Source organism: Catharus ustulatus, chromosome 7 (genome assembly GCF_009819885.2).
Source record: "Catharus ustulatus isolate bCatUst1 chromosome 7, bCatUst1.pri.v2, whole genome shotgun sequence".
Classification (NCBI taxonomy): Eukaryota; Metazoa; Chordata; class Aves; order Passeriformes; family Turdidae; genus Catharus; species Catharus ustulatus.
In genome coordinates, this window is record NC_046227.1 from 9,498,471 (window position 1) to 9,526,135 (window position 27,665).

General features: G+C 38.8%; 1 long non-coding RNA gene across 1 annotated transcript; it reads left to right on the forward strand.

Annotated features, from left to right (window-relative positions):
* On the forward strand, positions 1-27,623 carry LOC116998927. The gene is made up of 3 exons (XR_004418496.1): positions 1-69; positions 3,478-3,593; positions 27,486-27,623. It is a non-coding gene; the product is annotated as an uncharacterized LOC116998927 (long non-coding RNA).
* Positions 27,624-27,665: the final 42 nt, after the last annotated feature.

Below are 27,665 nucleotides of genomic sequence, written 5' to 3' on the forward strand. Positions count from 1 at the left end.
GAGAAATGCAAGATGTTTCAGATTTGCAGCTGAGATTTCCTACAGGAATGCAATGAGCTGGACCTGAAGGTAATTAGGCCTGTTATCCCAAAAATGAGAGCAGAGGGCTGGCTCTCTGTTTTTATGGAAAGGGGTCTGCTGGTGCAGTTAGGGCTGTGTGTACCTGGTCCCCAGCAAGGATGTGCTGTTTCTTACAGTGCTAGCATGGGCTTGCAGATCCACAGGGATCATCACAATCACTGCCTTTTAAAATAGCCTTGTGCTTCAAAATGCTAGAGCACTATACACTTGTAGGTGTTTATGATTCTGGAACCTTTTTGCAATGCAAATGCAACACCAAACTGAGCAGCCCTGAATGAGATTATAATTTTCCTAAACTTTCTCTGGGATGGGTGAAAAAGCTGCTCATAACACAGGATCTCCTAAGGGCATTCCTTACCCTGTTAATATGTACTTCCTATGTTGATGAAGGTGTCCAGCTTCACATCAGGAGCAATTTCAATAGCATGTTCTCATTTTCTGTCATATAATTGACGAAAATATTGACTGATATCTAAATGCCAGGTCAGCCTTTTCACTAATAAGTCCTCTGCAGCCTCAGTGTGTATTCCCAGTGTGTATGACTTATCATTAGCTTCCCATTAGGCAGAATCCTACCTTCCTTACCATCCTTGTGATGTTCTTCAGCTTAAACCACACAATCTCATGAGATGGATCAGTTCCATTAGTAGGACATAGAGAAATCAGTTCTGTCATTTCCCCTAAACCCACAGACCAGCTCTGCCCAAAGAAAGGCAGTGGCATGTTTTGCCACTACTGCTCTTGGTGAACCAATGGTGTACTCCATTAATTATACTTCAGTGATTTTTTTAATTAGTCAATCATTGAAACTGCTATAAACCTATAGTGTATTGAGTAATAATTCATACATCTGTATAGTCACTGATGCTGAAAACCCTCCAACCTTCCCTTCTCTAAGGTTCAAACTTCCAATGTCACACATGGGAAGAATCTAGAATTTCCACTAACTATGCAGTTCACCTGCAGAGTTAACAAAACAAGTTTGTGTTGTGGGTTTTCTTCTTGTTCCTGTTAAATTGGCCTTTTGAAGACTAAGGGCTTGTGAGCTTTGCATGTTAAAGGCTAAACTCTTGTTATAGTGAAACTGATTTTTTTAAGGCTTAAGGGAGTTGGAAGGTAAATTGAAAAGGAGTGCCAAGGAGTCCTTGTGCAAGTCATTCACCTTGTAGAGCTCTAGGCTGAGAGCTCAAATGCCACTCTACTTAACAAGCTCAAAACCATCTCATTTAAATAGCAAGCACAAACTCCACTTGGGATCCACACGGAGGCATTTGTGTATTGTGCAGCCTGGACTCCCAAAAAACATTATTTGAGGAAAAAAAGAGGAGTAATTCCTCTTTTATAGTGGTAATTCAGGGATCAAGTCTCAAAAGCATTTTAACATTTCAAGGACTACTGCTATACTAAATTTTTCTTAACTACAAGTATTGAACTTTAAAAGGAACAGAATACTGTTTTCAAATTCAAATTATTAGCTTCATGTCCCACAAGGATAATAAATCTATGCATATCCTTGTCACTTTAGCAGAAAGTACAATATTTGTGCTTTAAAGCTGGAAAGTTAATTCTTGCTAACAAGTGATGGAAATGTCTTGATGGCTCAGAAATCTTACACAAGAACAAAACCTAAAACTCCTATATCCAATTCTGGTCTAGTAAAAATATTTTTCAGAGTTAAGATTCAAATTTCATGGACAAAAAAAGTGCAAAATGAATCATTAAATAAAAAGATATAATATCTGGCCAGTGAAGTCCTTTGGTTCAGGTCTTTGCTAACTGGAATGCCCCAGCAAGTTCTGTCATTATATATTTTTTCTGTCATTATATATTTCTTAGATCACTTAAAATGCCAGAGTTAAACTTCAGTGCAAGTCTTTGCAGCTGGTTTGGAGACCTCTTCATGTTTGAAATGTTTATCATTACCAAAAACCAATGCATTTTCAACAATGTGAAAGAATATTTGCTAATGTTCACAGAACTTTGCACTTTGAATGAAAATATTTATCCATAAGACCATTTAACTTCCTGTTAGAAATTCAGGTATTTCACCTGATCACCATCAGTTTTGAAGATTTTTAGTTCACAAAAAAAAAAAAAAAGGCAAGATGCAAATTTTTTTCTTCTTTAAAGTTAAGAAAAATACGTACTTTAGAATGTATCCTGTGGCCTCTAAGATGACAAATTTTACAAAAGTCTCTCTTTTAAGTTAACTGAGTTCATAATTTTGTTGGTTTTAGCAGAATCCTTATTAATTCAAGAGTGATTTTAAGATCCATTTTTAGATCTGAATGGCGTTCTTACTGAAAAAAAATAGATTATATTGAAGAAACAAACTGAGCAAGATCTCCAGAGATATTAGTTCCTCTGGTGACTTTAGTTATGTTAAATTGAAATTTCATTAAGTTAGAACTAGGAACCTCCTTTTTAGCTGTTATAAAATGATGAATGGTGCTAGAGATATATTCACATGTAATGCAAGTACATGACTTAAGGCAGCAGCAATAGGTAAGAACTGAAATTTCTGTTTTCAAACTCAGCTTCAGCACAGTTTCATTGTTCCTTATTGGTTTTTAGGCTAGTTTTGAGACAAGTCCTTCAATTCATATACAGTAAAAGCTCCCATTCAGGCAGTGGGAACTTTGCCCACTTCCAGGAGCACAAGCTGCAGCACTTGGCCCTAAGAATTTAATATAGCTGTAATGACTCATTATTGAATGTTTAGTTTAATAACAGCTGCTTATTTAGTGTATTAATCCCCGCTGATGAAAGCAAAATTATTTAGTGAAAAGCTGTTTTTTCTTTACATTAGTGTGCAATTATTTAACTGAAAGTTTCAAAGAGGCACATCTAATTACAGTGCTGCTTTAAAAGTATTTAAGCATCAGTTATTAAAATATCATTTGAAATATGCTTATGGACCTCCTGTAGTGTTGTTAAAAAGCAAAATTCTGGTTTCTGATTATTACTTACAATAGGTTTCCTTTCAATACTTACCAATGTCATACAAAATCTGCTTAATGTACAGGATTGAACTGTTTTCTGTAAAACAGAACAAGATGCAAGAATTTCTGTGAGTGCTGAATGTATTTGTCTATGCTCAGGCCGAGATTATTGACTGAAAATCAAAATCAGTGATGCACATTTCCAAATTAAGAATCCCTTTGCTGAATTGGCATTTTATGGGGAAAGCATCTATTAATACTAAAGGAAGTCTGCTAGTTCTCTGTAATTAAATAAAAGCATTTAGCTGCAGAAAAACTGATTCTGCTTGCCATTTAGCATCTTCAAATACTTGTCCTCAAAATACTCATGTCTACCTGTAAGACAATATCAAAATTATCTCGATTGTTTACTTGTGTTTTAGTCACCTGGTTTTTTGGTTTTGTTTTTTTTTAGGGATACTTGCTCCTCCATCACGTTTCCAGCAGTTTCTGGATGACAGATAAGCAGTGCTGAGGATTCCCTGCCAAGTACACCTGACAAGTATGAAAAGAGCACAGAAGGTATCTTCGGTGAGTAATGTGGTATGTCAAAAGTCTACTAAAATTCTGGTTGGTCAAAGATATGTAAGATATTCAGATAAAAGGAGGCAGAGCCCTGAACAGGCATATGGATGAGAAGAGCCAGGTATTTTTCCAGAAACTTTATCCTGCAAAGAAAGGGTGCTGTGACAGAGGTGCTGAACCTGAGCAGGGACAGTAGGAATCTGACAGTTCACAGCCTCCAAAAAATTCTCTGCCTTATGGCTTAGCAAGGACAGTTATTGTGTGCCTGACCCATTGAAGTACAGCTTTTCAGTCTGTCACTGACTGTGCCATGCAGGCTCCAGCCAGTCCTTCCCTGGGGCTGGGAAATTCCTGTGTGAGAGCATCTGACCCCAGGGAAGCTCTGTGCTCCTGCCATGGCTGTGGCTTGTGCAGGGTTCTCCTGTGCTGGAGCTGGTGTGGTGGGGAGGGCTCCTGAGCTTGGCACCGTTTATACCTTCAGGAAGAGGAATTGTCCTGCTCTGATGCCCCTTCCTGCAGACCCACTCTCCAGCTCTTCCCCACCCACCCAGGGGACCCATGGTCAAATGGGTCTGTCCTCACCTTCCTCTCCCTTTCCTGGTGTTGATGTTGTTGCTCTTTCTGACTCACACTATTTTTTTTTCTCCTCTGCCTTCTGCCCCTTATTTCTCCTGGGGAGATCTCTGTCCTTGCTCAGGGCTCAGGTTGTGTACCTGCGTGCCTCCAAGGTCAGTACATACCCAGGTTGCTCCAAATACAGACAGGAAAGTTGTGGACAAGGAAGGAGAGCAGCAAAGCTCCAGGGTGGCTGGAGTATTTCAGCTGGAGTTAATTAGCCATAAACCTCCCTGGCATGCTCAGCCTGGGGACAGGCTATTGGCTTGTTCTTCAAGCTCTCTTGTCATGCTGTCAGCTTTGTGTAAATAATGACTAAACTGCAGAAGCTCTGAGATTGCTGTCTCTTTCACAAACTGTCTCCTTGATTCACTTTGCTCAATCCTCCATTTTTGCATCCAATTGTTCTTTCCCTACTGTAGCAGGATTGCGTTTTGTCCTGTTTGTATTGCTCCACCAGAATGAGGGCACCAGGCTCTGACAAGTATCAGTTTATTAGGGGGGCTGTGGGTTGCTCCTTCTAAAGAGAAAAGCAATGATGTGTCACAGTACTCATCTTTTGCTTTACCTGGATCACCATTTTTGGAGCAAGCCCCCCACCTCAAGGGACAGGCACAATGCTCAGCTACACACTCATGACATTTTGGACTTAGTTTCCCCAAGCAGAATAGTCACAATACAAATACACAAAGGATTAAATATCATGTGAAAATTTCAGGGGTAATTTTTCCCATCAAATAAGAGCAGAACAGAAATAAAGATCCTCTTGTGTGTAGGAGAGCTAATATAAAATTGGTAACCACTGCAGGAGGCTCTAAAATTCATTGTGGCCCAAAGGCCTTGTTGACTTTAGCACAGACATTCTGGATTCTAAGACTTTATCATATCAATTTAAAATTAAACTTCCTTAACTTGTGATCTAATTATAGATTTATACGATTTCCAAATCTATAGCTGTAGCACTAGGCCTGCAGAAGACTTCTTTGAATAAAAAAGAAAAAGCAGAGGGAAAAAACCAAACAAAGCAAACAAGAACAAAGGTTTTTGTTATATCATTATAACACTTGCCTTCCCAGTAAATAATTATTAGCCTTCTGCTCAGGGTTGTCAAGGGAAGAGCAGTTGGTGTTAAGGCAGCTCCATGGCAGGTGTGCTTGGGAGCCAGCTGTCAGACTAGAACCACAGTTGCATTCTGTTTTCTTCCTCCCAGAAGTATCTAGATTCAAAATGCTGTATTTCAAAAACTACTGGATGCTGGTCTGCAAGAGATGTGTCAAAGCCTGTAGCATAGTGAAAATTCAGAATTACGGGGGTGTGTTCCACATTTTCTTTGCCAATGTGGCCTTTCTGGTTCCTCAGCTTTTGTCTCCTGGCTCTGCCTTTGGTACACAAGGGCTCAGAGAGGGGAATAGTGAGAGACTTTCAGTCTCCTATAAAAATCCTACCCTAATCACAGTACTGCTGCTTCCTTGGACCCCTGCAGTGGGATGAAGGGGCTCCTAGAGGTGATTGTGGGCAACAGGAGCAGAGCAGCAGAAGGAGCCCTGGTCCTGCTGTGAGACCTGAGCACAGCTATCAGAGTCTCTGCATGGGAACCCAGCAGGGGAACGGCAACAGCTCTTCAACCCTCCACAGGACATTAGAGATGGGTACTAAAAAATACTAGGAAGGCACACAGGAGTACTTAAATATTACATGATCATTAACATAGTAATTACATCAGTGCTGCTCCTGCCTGATGCCATAATTTAAGAGGTTTCAGCATTTTCATTATAATCAGTAGCAGTTATTTCCTGTGGTTCATTGCCCATAAAATGTTAACCACGGGGGGAAAAAAAGGAGACAGAGACTTTGCCATGATGGCAAATAACATCCACTGCGGTGCTTGTGCCTCCCTGAGCTACAAATCACTCCGGTGGGTGCTTCATCAGGCTTCAGGGGGCCACACCAGGCACTTTTGCTCCTAAAAGCTTTTAATAGAGGCTTTTAACTGAGATTTTTAATGGAACCTGTTCTGAGGAAGAAGGACACTTTTCAAGTAGGCCTATGTCTAGTTTTGTTTCACTTTTTACCAGTATTTCATACTTGTTTTTGCTGCTGTGTTTACTGGGTTATGTGGGACGTGCAGTAGTGCTTCTACAATAACAGACTCAGCTACTGAGCAGAATGTATTTCTTAAGAGGCTGTAATTTCTGACCTAAGCATATAGAAAGTGAACTATTAAGCTCTACTGGCATCAAAATGAAACTTCAAAAAAGTTATCACATATGAATTTATGTAACAAGCTCTCACACATTTTGCAAATGGGAATGTAAATGATGGTTCCTATATACCAACCAGATTGCCTGATTAATTAGTGCATTACAAGGGAAAAAAGTTTTATGTTTAAAGCAAGACTGGGTGACTACCTCAGTGCATTAGTTTTTATGGTTTTGATCTGATCTGGGCAAAGAATTACATTCAATCAACTTGAACTATTTGTATTGATCTGCATAGAAGATTGGGGGGAAAAAGATATATTGTCTCAGTCTAAGCTTTTTCCTGGTTTTATTTGCTTTACAAGAGGGCAATATTTTTCCATGCACAGATTGAGTGCAATGGCTCTGTAAAACTGCCCAGGAGGCTTCTGCAGCACCATTAGAAGTGCCTTGTCTCTGCTCAAAAGCTTCTGAGAAATACTTTTGAGGAAATGGGGTCCCCTGGAATATTATTCCTACAGCTGCCATGATGAACAAGCACTTTAAATTCACCTGAGATAATTCTAAGATGTGGTGACTAACAGGAATGTAGTGAATTTCTCCCCTAAAACATTCCTTGCTATATGTATGACTGCTTTAGAAATTAAATATCTTGGGAAATAACTTGAGGTGAGAGAATTAACATTAGAATTTTAATTGTTGGGTTCCAATTTCATTATACACCAGGGGGCTTTTTTCACTTTTTTCCCATTATTTTTATCTGTCTTTCTTGCTTTCTGGGCTCCAGTTTTCCAGGAGCACATTGTGGTTGCCTTGAACTCATCTGTTGAGTGAAATTGCCTTCCAATCACTGAAAGGAGTTGTTGGACTCAGCACAGATCTGGGCTGTGGCACACAGGAGATAATTTGGGAAGTAGCTGGGACTTAGGCTGCACTTCCTGCTGTTCTCCCTTCACTCACATGAGCTCAGGAAGAGGTGAGGTGCAGTGTTCTCTCACCCATTCTCAGGATGCAGCTGGCCCAGGCTGCCTTAGCACACTGGGTTGCTTTACCCTGCTTTGAAGAGGCTTCCAGAGGCTAAAAAAGATCAAGTTAGTGAGAAGGGATAGACCAAGCATGGAACCAAATCTGTTGCACTCTCCACAGAAAGCCCAAGCAGTGGGAATTCACAGACCATTTATGCAACACATTCTGCATAAGAGCAGAGGTGAACCTTCCTGACAATATGAAGGAATCTCCCCCCAAATTAATCCATGCCATCGAGCTGCTGTAAGTGAGAAGGCTGTTCGCTCCCAACTGTTTAACTTTGCCACGTTTTGTACCTCCTGCAATGACATTTCATTACTGTGGAGTGACAGCAGCAGAACCACCATGCAGCTATCAGCAGGAAAGGAAATTAGTGATGTTATGATTAACAAAATAGCTTTGACTTAGCCAATGCTGGGAAGACAGGCTCCAAAGGAATCAAATACTGCAAGTGTCAGGAATGAAGTATCAGCACCACCCTGTGGCTCCCTTGTTCTGTTTCCTCCTTGTGTGGGTCAGAAGGGAAAGGATGAGGCCAGGCAGACTCCAAAGGAAGAGATGTGTTTCCTTCTGGATTTTGGCCTCTCCTCTTTCATATGGCTGATACTAAAACTTACCCTTGTGCCTTCATGGCATGAAAGAAGTCCAAAAATATATTCAAGAAAGACAGGAGGTTTTGTGGGACTTGAGGTGATAGTGAATATGCTCATAATGCCAGGGCTGTGGGTTTGATCCCAGAATGGGCCATTCACTAAGAGCTGGATTCCATGGTATTTGTGGTCCCTTCAGCTCAGAATATTCTGGTGTTCTATAACACCTTTGTCTGCAGTCTTCTTCGTGTCTGCAGCTCTTTGAATTGTTCCCACAGGGCACTATAGTCTGATGGAAAACTTATGGAAACACAACTGAAATTTAATCATGGTTCTGTCATAGCTTTTACAGGTTTCCTCATTCTTGTAACCTCAGATTCAGATAATTGACAGAAAAATTGATGTAAGTGTGGAAGGAAATTCAACACATGCACGGAGTCATAATTAGAGTGCTTTGGTTGTGCAAAGCAGTACACAAATGCTATCCTTATTTTAGCAGAGTCTTCATTAAGGTATCAAATTAAGAAAATAATTACACTGTTGTACACATATCCTTATAGTGTGGTTTTCTCTCATACAGTGACCTCTGATAGAATTTCAGCTAAATTAATGGACTCATATGAAAATAATAAATGCCATTCAAGAAGATATTTATGGGGCACCAACAGATCTGTGCTTCCCCCTCTAGAGCTGATTAGTTAAAACAATCAACAAATACAGACTGGACATTTTTTGTTAGTAAAGAGGTAAACTCCCAGTCTATATATATTGACTTACCTCCAATTTGTTTGAGTTCAAAAATTTGTTTGAGCTAGATGATTTTTGGGGCAGTATTGTGGGGTTTTTTTCCCCACAAGGAAATACTGAGAAGGAATCTGTGTAGGAGTGTGTCGAACTGAGCGATTAGTTTAATACTGCTGAGATTTTATTGTAATATTAATGATGTGTTACAGTGCCTAAGGTCCTGGATAAGCATAATTTATTATTTTTAATCTGAATAAGTAAATAAATACAAGAGTCATAGGAGAAGCTTCTTTCTTAATCTTATATATTGTGGGATAACCACAGTCATAATAAAATTCAAATATTTTGTGTATTCTTCCCATTTAAGAACCTACACATATCAAAACTGATTTCACTCAAACACTAAGGAAAACATCAAGATGATGAAATTGATCACCAAAGTGTGTGTCGCCACTCTACTGGTTTAATATGAGACTAAAGTAGGGATTCAGGACCATGGAAATGCAACCACCACTTTCCCTTAATTACAGGATCTTGACTGATATTTGAGTCTTGTTTGTACAGCAAACCAGTTATGTGTATCAAAACCATTAACGTCCTTATTTTATTTACATGTTTGAAGCACTACATTGCTTCCTTCAAACTACTGCATATCAGCTTCTGAAGTGTAGTAAAAAGAAATTGTTAGCAGTCGATCTGGAAAAATACATCTAGAAAAATAAATCCAGCTCAAGGTTTACATTTTTCCATGTTTTCTAACCTTTCATTTGTGGAGAGAAAATTATTGGTTTCTTATTGCTGTAATCTTATTTCAATGTAGTAGAAAACATCTGGCAGTTCAATGTCATTTATTTTATGCATTTAGGAAACCTCCTGGGCATTTTGAGTGCAGGTGTAAGTGAGTAACTGGTAATGCAGATGCTGAGCATGACCCTTTCTGTATTTGGCAGAAGCATGGAATTTAAGGATGTAACCTGGTCCCTTATTAGGACAGAAAAAATATAAAAACAGTTAGATCAGAAGTAGTTTTACAATTTATTTCATCATAGAACCATATAAATTATGTGTAGGAAGATAGCTTTTGTACACTCACTCCTAAGGCTTACTCAATTTAATGCCATATCAAAACCAACCATTCAAATCTGAGGGGAAAAAATGGACACAAATACTTTAAAAAGTCAAAATACTCCAGGCCATGATGCTATATTCTACACACAGCTTTTTCATTAAGTTCATTCTAGAGTGTCTCAGTTTCTCCTTCAAGGAAAATTTTGGTAGAACCTGTGAGAGTTCTGGCTGCCTGAAGGACAAAGAGCTGAACAGATGTGAGCCACATACAGAGGTTTTTGTTGTCAAAAGTTGGTCAGTTTAGTTGAATTGGTTCTAGAGCCGTGGTGGAAATTTCAGTAGATCAAGAGAGAAAGCCATCACCTGTTTAAACTGGTCACATTCCTGAGTTTAAGGAGGGTCTTTATCTCTGTTTTGTTCTTATTCTCCTTTGGAGAAATTGTTTACTGTATTTCCCATTCCATAGAGTTACACCATGGATAAAGGATGAGGTGCTGTAGGAGTGTGCAGGGCTATAGAGCCCCAGGCTTGCATTTCTATATTTCCTTGCTGCATGATTTAGCTTATTACAAAATCTCTTCCTTTTAGAAAAAGTTCTTTCTCTCTTCCCCCTCTTCTTTCCCTTTATGTATTCCTTGTGCTTACCAATTGTGCCACATTCCTGCCCTGTACACGTGGTGCTGTGTCTGCAGTGAGATCAGATTTGAATTACAAAAGTTACATTTTCAGTAATTATTTCATACATCTATGCGTGTGGTTATCCAGCCAGCTGAAACCAAATTCTGATTGGGATCTTTCTCTGCTCTTAATGGAAAGATCCAAGGAAGCAGCTTTAGACTGACTTTCAGACATGAGTCCATCTTATCAGAAATTAGCGTTCTGCCAAATTTTGCCAACAGGGCTGCTGAAGTTTGAAGAATATGAGATGCTGCAGAGCAGCCAGATGGCACATGTGAAGGGAGAAGGTGAAGGGGGGGCTCTTCTGGTCTGGTGTGATTTCCAGCAGGTACCTAGTGTTTTGAATGGAGGGGTTTGTATCACGCATTGATTCCCTCTGGAGCTGAAAACAGAAACAACCAACCAAAATGTTAGTCAAGAGCTAATCAATTCCTCTGTTTGGGGAAGCCTGGAATAATCTTGAAAAGGTTTATTTTAGAGCTGCTTGTGCCCAAATCCCAGTAAGGAGCATGCTGCCCTTTGCTGAGAGCTACACAATGGTTGGGAGCCCCAGGTTCAGTTTTGGGGTTTGGTGTTGCTCAAGCTTCCTCTTCCTGACCAGATTTGAATGACTCAGGTATTGTCACACTCCAGGGACAGGTTGAAATCTGAATCGTTTGAATCTTCACCTGCCACTGGACCAAAGAGTAGTGGAATACATAGATTCCAGCAGCTGCAGGTGTTTGCACTTTCAGAGAGAGGAGATTATTTCTTTCACAGAAAACAAGAGGTTATTGAGCACTCCTGAATTAAACTAAATTAAATTAAGTAAGTCTAGCCCAAGCTTGATGCTGCTGAGGGTGTAAGGAACCACCAGGCTCTGTAAAGCAGATGGTTTTTCCTCCCAGCTGGCTGGCACCAGCTCCAGGGAATGTTCAGGCACAATTCCACTCAGCTTGTGCTCAGGGCCACCCTTAGCACTGACCTTGCCTGCCCATGTGTGGCTCAGAATCACTTCATTCCTTTAGAAAAACAGAGATTTAAAGGAATTACCTATTCCATAATTAAATAAAGTCTACCATACTCTGCTTCCCAGAAACATGACAGTGGGGTTTCCTAAATGAGAAACACAGAAGTATGTGCAGTGTCATGGTGGCAACTTCTGCAGTTATCCATCCATCTGAGACTCCCAGACCCATTTCATGTTTAGTGAGAAAGAGCAAAGAACCAATGCTTCACTTTGTTATCCTCTTCTCACCTAATTTTCTTTTAAATTTCATTTTTAAGCCTTTCTGCATTGCCGAGAAGTATGTGTCAACAGACCAGAATTAAAAAGGTGACAAACTGTGAAGAATTAAAACTTCTAATTTAACAGATGAGCAACTGCAAATAACAAAATCTCAGACAAACACAATTTTAATGAAAGGTGACATGCTGGAGACAGGAAGTTTTTCCCCTCTCTCTTCATCATGTAGCAGCAAATTAGTTTAGGAAGCCATACAATAATGCTGTGAATGCAATAACAAATTCATATCCTGGCCTGTTAGTTTTGTTTGCTTGTTTGCTTTCTGAAACCACATATGACACCTCTTTTGTGGCAGTGTATTTTCTTCATACTAAATGTGTCAACATTTGTTCATGTCTGGACTCGCTCTCATTCTTATTAGGATCAGGTACAGCTCATATTCTTCACCTCCTCAGTGGAGCTTTGCATTGCAGCAGCTGAGGGAGGAGGGGAGGGCTGGCACTGCAGCATCCTTGCTGGAGTTTTCTAGCACCTTGGGATGTAGAAAACTGACTGGGTACACACTGGCCACTTGTTTTTAATGAAATTTTCCAGTGTGACAAACATCAGAAGGAAAAGTAAACATGGATGGAGATGAACATACTGAACAAGAGCACTCCTCCGCTGCTTTTAGGAGGGCTACATCCAGGATAACCATTAATGTGAGTGGGCTCCCTGAAGTCAAGCCAAATCCATAACCAATATGAAGTAACAAACCTTTGTAGAAGTTATTGAGCAGCTACACTGATTCATGTCAATATAGGATTTTGGCCCAGTCAAATGTATTCTACCTATTTAATAGATGAATGCAGCACTTTGAGTACACTAAGCAGTGAGTTTAAAAGCCAGCAGTGTTAAAAACTCCTTTTAACTAAACATCATTGCTTCTCTTACTCCTAGAGTGCAATTTAGATCAGTGGGTTTACAGGCAGTTCACCTACTGTTGGTGAGCATCACTCAGCTACCTCTCTGAGGTTCACACTGGAGTTTTCAGATGTATGCAATTAACCTCAAGTCAGCACAAAGAGAGGCTGAATAACTTCAAATGACTTCTTAAAAAAATATGTGTTTGCTCCACAGTGGGTGGTCACCACGTGTAGTTTTAGGAAGGGCCTAACTTAGAATGCATTCTCATATTTAAGGTCACACTTTTTGTCCTACTGTGCTTGAAAGAATAAATAATATCAAGGGTTTTATCAAATTATTATTATTATGTGAATCAAATAGTAAAAAAAAAAATTATCCAGATTCCATTAATGAGATTTCCAACCCAGTGTCTGGGAGTCTTCCCCCAGCAGCTCAATACATGTATGGTATAAATTCCCCTAGATAGCAGACTACCCTGATTTTTTACCTTTTCTCTACTCCTGTTCTTGAAAATAACTCTCTCCTTTATTTCCATACTCATGGCAGGTGCCACAGTAAATCAACCAGTGGGAATCTCTCATATGCACCTCTGCCTTACTGGGTATTAATGAGGTTTTCCATTTAACTTCCATTAGGGAATGATTTCAAGACTCCAGCATATGGGACTTGCTGTTAAAACTGTTTACAAGTGACACTTTGGCTCTGGAAATGTAAAGTATATATGACAATGGGGGCTGTTTTCCCATGTAACCCATCTGGGATTAATTGTGTATTTTATGCAATCATCTGAATTTAAAGCAAAAGCTACAACTTGCATTTTTCTCTCTTGAGACATAAAATACGTTACAGCATGAAGCAGCTGTATCTTTTTAGACTGCAGCTAAATGTCATCATAAGTTAGTCTGTTTTATGCATGTTTGGGGAAAAAAGGATTTTAACAGTTAACAACATCGTAGAATAAATAATGGAACTGGGGGGTCATTTTACTTAGATTATACCTGACAATTGGAAACCCAGGAAGTATTAGCAAGCAAATATTGGGAATTTTTAGAAGAAAAAGATTAGAGGCATCCAATATAGAAAAAGGAAAATTATGACAACTTCACATGGAGTCAAATGACAGCCATTATTTTTACATCACAGTTGAACTAAACACAAATATTTCTCACAGCAGCAAGGGACAGTGCTCTGGACTGTTACCTCCTTGTGCTGACTTGGTACAAACACAAATCAGAGAGAGACAAACATTTTCTCTAATAGTTACATAAAAGAGAATTAATGATTTGGAGGAGAACTCCACAGAAATATTTTAATCATCAAGACAGGCAGCTGTCTTTGTACCCAGGGAAAATTAATGTCAGGACCCTTCCTTAAGAAATCAACCACGACACTGGCTTTGTCAGAAAGAAGAAAAGCATAGATATCCCACTTGTTGTAGCTTCCTTCTGTTGCACAATATATGAAGTAATAAACCTGAGTATTAATTCAACTGGGACAAAATATAATGTTGAAATTATGTATAAATAAATGCATTCATTTAAATTTAGCAAAAAAAAAAAGATGCTACGATGCAGAACCATCTGTACTGTGCCATATGTCAGGTAGAAGGACAAATAAAAATCAAGTAAGATCATTAATAATCTTTCTGGGAATAGTGAAATATTTTCAGCATATTAGATTACAGAGATCATTACATTTTTTAAACAGGAACACATTGTTGCCATTATTTAGTGTGGGATACAGACTTAATGGGGAATACGTCACCTAATTAATTTAAATAATATTACAGTATTTTATGAAATCTTCTCTATTATTTAGAAAATTTATAAGCCTGGGAACAAGCTATCCAAGTTCCTAACTCTCTTAACTTTGACCTAAAGGGGAAGTAGGAGCCCAAGTACAATTTAGGATCTGGAATCCTTGCAGGTGATGTTTCTCGGCTCAAAAATTCTAAAGGTAAAGGGAGCAGGGAGGTTATGAGTCCTGTACACCATGAGGACTGCTCTTTGCTGGTTCTCAGGACTCACTGAAAACTTGGAAGCAAGCAGGATCTTGCTGTACAAAACCTTCCTAAAAATCAGTTCTGTTCTATAGCTAAAAATAGAAAGTGCCCTCACCTTGATAAAGGAATCCTTAGAGAACCTGAGCAAGGCAGTCAGGCTGCACATCTGCACGAGTTCCCTGAAAAGAGTTGTGGGAAGAAAGCATGAAAACTCATTTACAAGCACCTGCAGACGGTAAGATAGAATCACCAATGAGACCTTTTCCAACCCAGGCCCTTTTCTGCCTCAGCAAGGCTCTAAAAAGCAGTGTAAAATACCCAATGAGGAAAAACCTAACTTGAAAATTTCTGCATTTTCATTAACATGAGGTTTCCATTGATTACTTTACTTCCTAGCTGATACATCTTAATGTACTGGAGACTTTCCCAGCAACTTTTTCTTAATCACAATTGTTCTTATTCCTTTATAAAAGAACTGTTCCCATTTTCTTCATGTACATTCAGCATTACTGGTTTCTAGCATCTCCTCTTGTCTCAAAAATAAACCATGTTTCTGTCTCTTAATTTTCATCTTAAGTAAATCTCTCCAACTGTAATAATGACTCCATGGCACATCTTTGAACTTCACTTAATTTACCCAGACATTTATCTCCAATGAAGATATCCCTACATCTAAAAAGCTACAGAAAAGAACCTTATTTTTTTGCTCCATGGCATAATGACTGCACGCTTCCCAAACTTTGCAAAATCATGTCTAATTTCTGATCTCTTATCTCCCTGAACATTGGTAGTGCTGTGCTGTCCTAGATCTCTCCCTCCTACTGAATTTCTCTTCTGTTAATTTCCTCTAGATATACTTTAATTTTCAATGGCTCTAAGGCTTCTGAGGCTTGCCTGTTATTTTTGGTCTATACTTTAAGCTCTTTTTAATTTGGTTTGGGTCTCTGATATTTGAAACACATCACAAGTTAATGTCATCTATGGATTTCATTAATTTTATCTTTTTGTCATTAATTTTATTTTTCTACTCTTTTTAAAAGTATAAAAAAAGTGATGCAAGTATTGCCTAAGATGAAATTAAACACAAGAAAAATTCTTGTACACCACTACTTTATCACTCAGTGATTCATCCTTTTTCAGGATTCTAATGTATATTGCATGTCCACACACAAAGCAGTTGCTGTGGGTGCACATTTTCAGATCCATGAAGAATTAGTTGTAATTCATATTGCACCCATCACATTCGCAGTGCCTAACGCTGTTATGTCTGCAAGGACAGCACTGGAGTTGGAGTAGCACTCCTCTGTGAGCCCAAATCACTTCTTGTTTATGTCTCAGGATCATCAAGGGCTTTAATCACTAGCCTATAGAAATTCACTGTGGAATGCCTAATTCACTGTGACTATTGACATTCAGAGCTGTTCTGAGATCAGGACCAGTCAGGTGCTCTGAAGGCAAAGACAGCAGGAAATTCTGCCACAGAAAAATGGCAAATCTCAGGATCAATCCTGCAAACATCTGCACCTGTGACACGGAGGGACAGCAAAACCTCCATTGCATCTAAAAGCTGAGGTTGTCAGGCATTTGGAATATCACCACCTGATGAAATTGTCTCAAGAGCAAATTGGTTTCCAATAGATTTTCAGAGCTGTCTTAGAACCTACTTTCCTTTTCTTTTTAGCCAGGTAGAGATGGCCACAAAAATTTGTGGTTATAAACAGCTGCCAAAACTCCCACAAGGGATTTTTCCGCTCTGGAACATCAGATGTTGCACTTGCATCCATTTCCCATCCCCTCCAGAATTAAAAGACAAGGGGAGATACAAATACAGGACTTCACCAGGAAATGGTGAGCATTGATAAGCTGGGGAGTTCAGCACCCCAGGCTGAGAGCTGGACTCAGCCTTGCAGCAGGGACCTCATTCCCATGTGCAGGTGTTTATTGGGGATAAATAATCCCACCCACCTGGGTCCTGCTGGAAGAGAGGAGCTGTTGTCCTTGGCAAGAGCTGAGGGACAAGGTCTCAGTGTCTAAAACAGGGGTCAGGAGGAACTGTGGAAGTGAAGTCTTCCTGCTTATTACATTCCTGGATATTTCATGAAGTCCTGGGAATAGAGATATTTTAGAATTTTAAGTGTCAGTAGCAAAGATTTGCTCCATCTATGTAGTTTCTCCCTCGTGTTTATTTTATCTAGCTTGGAAAAGCAATTTTGTGCTCTCCCTCCGAGTGTATATACGTGTGTATATTTGTGTATATATAAAAAATGCACATATTTATAAAATAAATATATACTACTTCCCTTAGTTTCAAAATGTCATTCCCTGTGGCCTTACCTCTATTACACACATCATTCATTAGATTATGAAAACCATTAATGTCAGGCAGCAGAAGCAAAGGAATTCACTAAGGGAGCACCATTAGCATATCAAGTAGCTATTTCTCAGCTAAATATTCCTGACAGCCCTCATTACATATGATGGATGGGCTTTATAAGAGGTAGTATTTCCAGAAGAAAATAAAATCTCAGCATTCTACCACATGTGGCCCAATAACTAGATATCATTTTTTGACTGTCTGTTTGCATTTCTTCCCATTTTTTTCTTTCAGAATGAAAGAGTTGTAAAACTCACAAATAGATTAACTGCATAATTCAAAATTCATTAAAAATTGTGAGCCTAATTTAGCCTAGTTTCTGAATTCTGCACGTGCTTTAGTCATGGGATAGCAAACACTGTGTGTCATCCTAGCTGGATTGCCAGCAGCCTGTCAGAAATAAAAAGATAGATAACTGAAAAAACAAGTAAGGCTGGCTTTTAAAAGACCATGTCATGCCAAAACTTTTTATGAGTTGAAACCCAGCATTTTCTGAGGTAAGAAATGCAATTTTAAAAGAAAAATTGAATGTAGCCATGTCTTCAGGTGACAACGAACAGTTCTTGCAGCACCTCATGAGAAATGGGAACAAGGAACCACAAACAACATGTGATAACATGTGATAACACCCTTGTGTGGAATGCAAACCCCAGCACTTCTTTAAAGTGGGACAAGAAATGGTTTCAAATTTTCTGCTGTGCATTTTCCTGTAAGTGTCAACAGTAGAGCCCCTGTACCAACAACAGATTTGTCCCCTACACCTCTTGTGGTTCTTTCATTTAAGTTTGGGTTTTTTCCAAAGGCTGCAATACAATTTGTCTAGCATGATTTATTATCAATACTGCTAAAATTTCATGGTTCTCTGACCCTCTAAATCTGAAATGATTTGACTTCAATGAGGCAGAGTACTCCTTTACAAACCAAATTATAAAACAGCAGGGTATTAATTTTATTATTATTCAGAAATGAGCTTTATTGCAGAATCAGGAAATTGGCTGGACACCTACTGCACAGTGATCTCCAAAGCCACATGCTGATGAGGCAGGAGGATGTTTTCAGACAGTTTCTTTTCCCAAATTTCACTTCTTCCTGTTAACTTGTTAACTCCCACTTGTAAACCTGTTGCAGTTTGTAAACCTGTTGCAGGTTGTGGTTTTTTTCCCGCTTTTATTTAGAGGAAGATTTTCACCAGTAAGGGAAAGAGGTTCGTTAAACAAATCACTTAAAAACAGAGAGACAGAGAAGCTGTTCCTTAGAAAATTGCTAAAATCATTCAAATAACATTTTTTTTAACTCTCCAAGATGCTTTCTTCCTTCCAGGTCCCTTCCAACTCAGCATATTCTGTGACTGGGATTCTGCATAATTCTTTAGCATTTGAATGCACAAGTTCTGAGGTGCTAATAACACTCCTGTGGTACTTCCAACCAACCCAGGAAAGAGACAGGAGTTTTTTTAAATGTCTCAGCATTTTAAGAACTACTTTTGTGAGGTTTTTTGGTGTTCAATCTCTATGAAGTGTGCATTTTTCTTAATGTGTGATACTTCAGAAATGCAGAGTGCTCATCTCTTGAAAATGAGTGCTCTAAAGCAAATGAAATTTGCCACACAAATATTAAAGGGCCCAAAATAAATTCTCACCTTTGACAACCCTGTCTGATACAATTACAAGCAATTATAAAACTATTGAAAAGCAGTTAGCTAGCATTTTCAACACTGTAGCACAGAACTCCTGGCCAAGATGTGTATTGAGATATCTTAGATTTTAATGGAGTTGTAATGAAACATAATGACAGTAATACTTGCTGCCTATGAAAGCACTAAAATGCTTACCATTACCTTTCTCACCCAATTAATTTCAACATGATATTAATACAATGGTGGTATTTATTATGCAAAAATAAAACTGTAAGGGCATATTTTCGAGACATACTCTGAATATTTTTCTTCAGACTACTTCACATTTATTCTAGTATCAACAGTTACATTTAAATGAAAATGAGCAATTGCTCTTAGAATTTCAATGCAGGAAAATCAACCCTGCCACGTGCAGTTTCTGAAATGTTAGTTTAAATATTCAGTTCTCATCAACCAGTGTGAACAATAAATCACAGCACACTTCATGGATGATGTAAACTGTCAAGTAAGAGTAAATGTATTCATTGCTTTAACTTCAATAATTATTTCTGTCCTAATATATTAATATATTAATTCTCATAACTCTCACTGCCCAGACAATTGTTTCAGCACGATTTTATGTACAAATATATGGCATATCTTGAGAATTTAGAGTTGAGAATTCATTCAGTAAGGCTAAAACCTTAGTGTTCCCTACCTAGGTATGACTTGAGAAGTTATTCCACTCAACTGTAGGAGTCAACAGGTCTGGGGCAGAAGGTGATTAAGATACACCAGAACAACCACTGGCCTTGTTCTTCTACTGGAAGGATTTTCATGTGCTCTTTTTGTGGTATTTCATTTATTAATTATTTCGTTTCCCTATCTGCAAAAGAGGGACACTAATGCTGTCTGTTTTTGTAAAGAGTTGTCAGGTTTACATACAAGAAAAATATTAAAATCAAATCCAGAGATAGTTTTACATTAGTAGATAGATTCACTTTTGCAACTCTTGAAGAGCAGAATAGCAGTTCCTCTGTATTATTAGGGGGAAAAAAATTTAAAAAGGAGAGTGAAATAATACTGTTTCTTCCCCTTATAAGTTCCTATGCATCTTTCCACAAGGAGTGACTGATGATTCAGCCATCACCATGCTTCTGGACCTCAGTCTTGACAAATGTCACTCACACTGCATTTTATTCACAACAATGTTAGAAAATATCTGGACGTTTTCAATATGCAGACATTCCTGCAGCACATCTCCAGGCTGTAGACAGAGAAATGTACAATGGTACTGAGTTAGACCCAAGAGTATACAATGGCTTACAGAATATTTTCAGTGTGGTTTACAAATATTTTCAGGTTGTAGTGTACTGTTTAATAAGAAGCAATAACTGGAGGGTCCTAGATTTCACAGGGTGTAAGTCAGCAAGCAGAACACTTTATTTCCATTGCCATCTTGGGCTGCTTTGTTTCCCTGAGCAGAGTGCACACACAGCAGCAATGGATGTGAGCAGGAGCCCGCAGCCCCAGTGGGGTGCTCCCTTCTGCCTTTATTGAAGCCAGGCTGGAAGCAGGGCAGAGCCTGCAGCTCCCCTGGGCCCCCTCCCTGCACCCCACTGCACTGACAGCCAGTGGGCTTTGCAGGCACACAGCAGCATCCTGGTGAGTGTCTGATGGCAGCGCTGCCAGCGGCACTGACATCACTTTTACATGGATTTACACCTGCACACTGAGGGAAAACAAGAGCAGCTCAGACATAAGTGGCATGTTTACACATGAAAGCAGCAGGAGCCTGTAACAGATGAGCAGACTGCCTTCAAGCCAGCCCTGCTCATTGTGGTGCTTGCTGTGAAGATCTTCAAGAGATGCCTGTTCTCTCTGACTTTGACCTCCCAGTTATTTAATCCCACCTGAATCCTTTCCCACTTGTAGGACTGACTGCTCTGTGCTCCCAGAGACTCACAGCTGCAGCAGATCTCAGGTCAACAGACCCGTTCCAATCAGCATTTGACTTGCACAGTGTGTGGCGCGGGAAAAAGGAAAAGAAGCAGATATTAAATGCCTTATTCTTATCTTCATCTGCATTTGGGGAAACATGCAGTGCAGCTCCAGAACACAGGTTTCTTCTAACATAATGTAGATTACTGGCTGGGTCAGAATTGTTCCCAGCTTATTCCAATGTCTCTTTTACAGGTGAGAGTGTACCTGGCAATATCAGGCTCTGATATCTTGACATGGTATCTGCTTTGTGGGTGGATATGCCAAAATAGGAGGTCTAAGTCTGCTGAGTTCTCTCCTGTTGAGAAAATGGCCAACCATTTTCTGTACAACATTTCTGTGTTGCTTTCTTTCTCTCACGTTTATAAAAGCAGACATGTATTAGAGCCCTCAGAAGCACTGCTTTTTAGGAGATTCCTGTTTCTTAGTGAAGTTTTTCACACTGGCAGTTAGTCAGGAGGAGTAAAGAGCAACACTTCTAGTGGAATGAGACACTGAACTATAAAGAGGAATAAAGGAGATAAGAGAGAAATGTGAAGGAAGGAATGAGGGAATGAGAAAAAAACTGGAAAACAGAGAAAGACAGGGACAAATCCTGGTAGGGATCCATAAGTAAAAGTTGAAAACTTATATGAAGGAGAGGAATGTAAAGGAAAATACTATAAGCCATGGCAGGGGATGGGGGGTGGGCAGAGAGAAAACAACCAAAAAGTGGAAAAAGTAAATGAGAAGAGATAAGTAAAATAGTAATGAAGGTTTCTTCAAGGCTGGGTTCTGTAAATGAGGAAAGGGAAGAAGATACGGAGTGATTGTGCACAGACTGAAGAACAGTCTGGGAGGCGGGACACAGTGCTGCCTTCAGCAAATGCACAGCACTCTAATCCTAAGGAGACGCTGCCCAGAGCCTTTACACTTGCCTGAAATACAGCTTCAGGCCAGATGATGGAGAGAAGCTAGTGCAGGTACCAATTATGTATGGTCTTCCTTTAACTGCACAAGGTGACAGTGCACGAAGAGCTGACCCCCTCACAGCACCTGAGACTGCGGCTGTAGGAATCTGGTAGCGCTCCCTCACCAACTGAACACTGAGATTATTTCATACTTTCTTTACCAGTGACTTTTAGGCAATTACCCTCCTATTTCTAAACTCTTCATTTGCCTGGTTACCATAAATTTCCCACATCACCTTCCGTAATAACCTAGGATAAACAGAAGCACCAGCATATGTAAATTAGGGAAGAGAAACAGAACTGGAGTTGTATAATCACATCCTCCTCCCTACAGAGAGCCAAAAGGAAAATTAATCTTTTGTTGTGTGCATCTGGGAACTTTAATAATATAGTAAAAATAAAAAATGCTTTTACATAAGTCCATCTCTTAATTCATTCAGTAATATAGCAATACCATATTGCATAGACAAACATTGTTTAAAGACAAAAGCAAAAGCTAACAGTATTTAAAACAGGAGTTTTGAAACAGTACCAATAGATTCTAATTCTCTGTGATGATTCTCTAGCTATAGAGGGTTTTTTTCCACTAAATATATTAGGTCTTTTCCAGTTCTTCCTCCCTTTCTCTGACCCTCTCTTCTCCCAAATGGGAGTGGAGAGATATGAAAACTGAGCAGAAAAAGAATAACTGTCTTCATGCAGAGATGTGCTCTTATCAGAGCTGACATAAAGAAATGAACTGTCATTTTCATCCTAAAAAGAAGTAGGAAGTATAGGCACACAATTCTTAGGAGGCTCCTGCCTCAAGTTTGCAAAAAGTATTTGGCTGACCATATCATTACATCGAATGGCTGAATTTCATTGTCAGGAAAATTTCCCTCTTTTTTCCCCTTTTAGTCCTTCCTTTCTAGTAAGCATGAATCTACCATTATCATGACTTGCATGTAAGTCTGAAGATAAATTAAAAAGCATGGCATGATTACCAAGCACATCCATTCCAACCAAACACATATTTCAGATTTAGGATTCTGCCTGGGAGAGAAATAGGTATTTATCAATGGCTGTGAATTTGAGCAAGAGTAGCTGACTAAAGACTCAGGTGAAGAAGTGCAGAGGAATGTCTTGTGGATAACAATGATTAATTTCCCTGTGTTTATAGACTTCCAATACATTAGAATTATTTGCTTCCCTGTGAGTGCAAGTAAAGACTGCTCACTATTTGCCTTTGTGAGAAAGGGCTTGAATAAAAAAAAAAAAAAAAGACAGACTGGTACTAATTCAGAAATACTGGACAAGTAAATGGGCTACCTTTTTTCCCAAGTAATGCTTCCATGCAGGGATATATGTTGGTGCAGTTTGCCCTTTGCTAGTGCTATATTTTTCTTTACATGCAATTATCCTCTTCCATACACACTTCAGGGAGTAATGGCAGGCATAAAGCCTGCAGGTTGCATGACACACCATGCTTCTACTGCTCTGAAACTGCAACAAACCCACAAGGGCACTTTTAAAATCTTGTAAACTCCTTGAAGTCAACTTGTATCTATTTCTTTACTATGCACCAAAGATGCCTTATATGACAAACAGAATATTCAAATTTTTCTCGTTCTACAAGCCGAAGTCACATGAAATTCAAAGAGAACAAATGAGAAATCAACTTCTTTTTTAGCAGTCCAGGACAGTTATGATTTGGATTAATTAGCAAGAAATCTTGTCTTCTTTCATTCTGTAAAACCATTCAAGCAGAAATGACCTATTTACAAGTCAGATGGGTCAAATTCTATGTCCTCTCCAGTGAAAAGATGTTACTCTAAATCATATTTTGGTTCTAAAGAAAACATGAAATACATTTTAAAATGTAAATTGATAAAATATCTGTTATCAATGTACAAGTGGTAAATATGCCATCTATATTGCCTTAGTGTAAATTTTACATTATTCATCATAATGAAAAGCAAAATAAACTTCAGGTTGATTTCCTTCATGGTTCATGACTTTGCTGTCATGGTTTTCCTTTTGAAATGCAGTTGTCACTAAAGACATTCTCCATTCAATTACACATCACAGTTTTCTCCAAAGCCTGAGATAATTCCTTACTGTACAGAATGTGAGAGCTGAACTGTGCCCTTTCTTTGCAGTTGATTCAGAGTGTATTTCCCAACATCTAAAGTTGGAAGTAGTACCTGAAACACCACAATATATCTATTTAAATGACAGAATGAATGCCAAACTCCAAAGGCTCAGCCTAAATCAACTTGTGAATTTAATTTTGTTTGGTTCCTCAGAACTGGGGAGGAAATAACACACTTTAATCTATTAATTTTTATTAAATACTGTGGCTGAGGGAATCTTTTGAAAACATGGGGTGTTCAAATGTTTGCTGCATGAAGATGTGGTAGATGCCATAGAGGCGCTGGCCACAAGAGACAGATGAATCTTTAATTTGTTCCTCAGTGATTGGGTTTTGTGTGGAGGAGACCCAGAGAAATTCCCCAAACTAATTAAGGAGCCATCCAACATGATTAAGCTTTGTCTTGTGAGGCACAGAGAAGAGCAGCCTGATCTCAGCACTGCACAGCAGCTGGGAAGGAGAGCAGCTCTGCCTCAAACCCTTCCCTGCTCAGCAGTCCCTGCTGGGCTCTGGCTGCTCACGGTGACTCTCATTAAATGGGACCATTGGCACTCTTTAGAGAATTACCCAGCTCAGGTAAACATTCTGGAGGGATGGGACTCTCACAGCATGCTGTCTGGGTTGAGTCTGGTCCATACTACAAAATCCCTTTCCTAACTACTGTCATGTTGACAGCCTGAGGAAGGACAAGGGACTGAGAAAAAATCGAGGGAATTGTCTTGTGGTGATTCCTGAAGGTCACGATGGAAATGGCAGGGGAAATTTTTCTTTCCTCCTAACGTGTTCACATGCAGATTTATCAATTCGTTTGCCACAGCTAATGCATTTTAATTAAAGAAATTATGTAGGGGGAAAAAAACAACACAAACTGAAAACATAGAAAGAAAGCAAGACTTTGGTGTGGAAAAAGCACAAAGTTTACCTACACATAGGTCCTCATAGTTGCACAGAATCAGAAGTGTGAAAAATGGCAAGGGAAAGTCATTGTGTGGTGAAATGGGCCAGTATCATGCATTGTTGGTTTAGAGCCTGGTTTCAATTTGTGTAAAATTTCCTTTCAAGACTGCTTTATTAAGATAACCCAGTAAAAGTCAAAAATTTTAACTTAATGGAAATAATCTGATTACATTTTGTTAGATCTTTCCATTAACAATATTGAATTATAGTGGCTTTGTTAATTAAGCATTAAAAAACAGTTAGCAAGGGAGGGACCAGTTTAAGGTCAGGAGGCTTAGGGACCTGACAGCTAAGAGTAAAACCAGTTCCCAGAGTCCCTTTTCAGACTGGATTGGGAAAACACTTCATTATTATGTCTGTGGAAAGGAGCTTAAAAATGTTCTTATGAGTTGCATTCCTATCTTCATCTAGACTTGAATATTCAAATGTATCTCTCTTTAGTGTTGGATTAGCTACTGCAAACACAGGCTTGAGACATATCCTGTGTGGGTTTTTTAATTGAATTTTGATGAAAACTGAAAATCACAACTGGTTTCTTAACTGTTCCCTGTCAGCACCAGAGACTTTTTCAATTTCAGCAGAAGGCGCTGTGCTTTCCCTCAGCAATATTGCCAGTGGTGTGGAACTTCCCTCAGAAATACTCTTGGAAGTTCATACAACTGTTTTAGATGAAGAGCAGCAACCCATCTGCCCACCTTTCTAGCTGGTCTTTTTCATGTTCTCCATATCTTGCCCAATGCAATATTGAAAATAAATGAAATTTTTCTGCTGTTGCTGCAGCTGCAGTTTCTTCCAAGGAATCTTGTCTTCAGCACTCAACAAACAAATCCAGTTTAGCCAAGTCTATTAAAAAAACTCTCTAGATAGGCATGAACTGCACCAGAAACACAACTTTTAGGACATTGTGACATAGGGCACTATGACATTTGCTGCACCAATATGTTTAGTGCTTTTCCTTTTAATATTAGCATATAGATATTTGCAGTTCACTTATGCATAGGCATAAATCTGAAGTAGCAGGCAGTTATTCCTCACCTTAATGTGCAAATGAAGCCACAGACTTCTCTTTAATTATGGATGTTCTTCAAGTCAAGAAATGCCTAAAGAACTGAATCTGAATTTGGCCTGCAGGAATTCTGGTAGGTGTCTCACAACTTAATCTTTTTTGGACATAACTATTCCTAAATGCATTGAAAATTTCTTTATTCCACACACGTTCTGTCAAGTCTTAAAGTTATGAGAATTATGTACTTCTTACTACAAAGCCTAACTCTTTTGAGTTAGGTTGTAAAATTGTCCAGAATATTGTTTTTGAGCTTGATCAAGTACTTTTTCATTGTTTTCATCAACTCACTTCAGCAGTCTGTTTTGTTGGGCATCATAAGGTATTTTTATAGCTTTCAGGACCATTTTTGTACTTCTTTTTTCACTCTTGCTCCTATTTTTAAAAAAATATATGAGTCTGAAGTTTTGATCACAACTGAGGGGCTGACTCACCAATGCCATATGAGACCAATCTTTCCAAAATATTAAGCCATGCTTTGCTTTACTTTTTCCATATAGCATAAACCAGAATTCCACTCAGAGGAGTATGCTAAAAGTTCTTCTGTAGACCAAGACATCCTGACTGCTACTTTTTTATACTTGGAAAAGCAGATTGTGTGTCTGGTGTTCCTATGAATATCCAGGCTAAGCTTTCACAGTGAAGGGAGTTCGAGTGAAAGTACCATGAATGAAATACATCTGATTGATAAGGATATTATTATTTTTTTTATATATATAAAAGATCATGAGGGAAGGGGAGACTTTATTGTCTTAAGTACTGAAGAAAAAAAAAGGACACATTTTACTGTTGTTTTCTGCCTCCTGATTTGTTATTTTTATTTGCTCTTGAGTAGATTTTCCACAGCTGTCTCTTTTTACACTTGAATCTTCCTGCTTGATAGCATTCCATCACAGGCAGACCCAGCACACATGCTGCTCAGCTGCTGTGTGTGTCCTTCAGTCCTCTTTAATTGGTGCTCAGTTTGCACTCTTCACAGGGATTCCACAAGGACAGAACTTGTGCAGGCAAAATGCCAGAGCAATCTTCACTGGAAAGCCAGATGTTCTGTTTCACCAGTTGGGTGGCTGGCATGGTCCTGCCGAGGGAGAAAGGAGAGATTTGTGCCTCTTTCTCAAACCAGACACACAGAGTTAGTTCTCCACTAAGTTAACTGCCTCTGATTTTTGGAGTCAATTGTTTTTTTCATCATTCATTTAGAAATAATTTGAAAGCAAAACAAGCAAAGCACATCAAAATAATTGCAACCCTGGGTAAGAAAAAAAGAATTCCACTGAGGCTTTGAATACCTTGTGAATTGCTTCTCAGTTAAGACATTCTTGAAAGACAGATACAGCAAAATACTGTCATCTGAATTTAAAAAAAAAAAAAAGTATGATGATTGTTCTTGCTAATTGTGTTTGTTTTCTTATGACTAATTTATTAAGGACAATTGAGAAAGCTGAAGCATTTGAACTGCTTTTCCATTTGTTTGGCTATTAAAGTTCCTCTGTGAAATGTATGTTTACTTAAAGTATCTCCAGCTACCCATTTACAATGCATTCGTTAAATTAGTTAAGCGACTTTAATTGGGCATTGGGGATTTGTTGTGCTATTCCCAACTCTGTTTACGAAAAATACATGAGAACAGTGAGCAATTTATTTATAACCTTGTTATATTAGGCCATTACCAACATCAGATTTTTTTCTTAATGTATTTTTAATTTGTATTGACAGAATTCAAGTCATGTTTGCTTTTCTTTCTGTTTTTGTTAGAGCAGCCTGAAAACTGTTTCTAGTTAAATATGGTGGAACCACATATTTTATTTGGAACAGTGATCATAGATGTGGACAATCCCCAAAAAGCAACAATATTGAATCAGCATAAGAGAATGGTGTCCTTCTTCTGCATCCATTAAGGTAAACAGTTTGCACAGTTAATTGTATTTGAAGTTA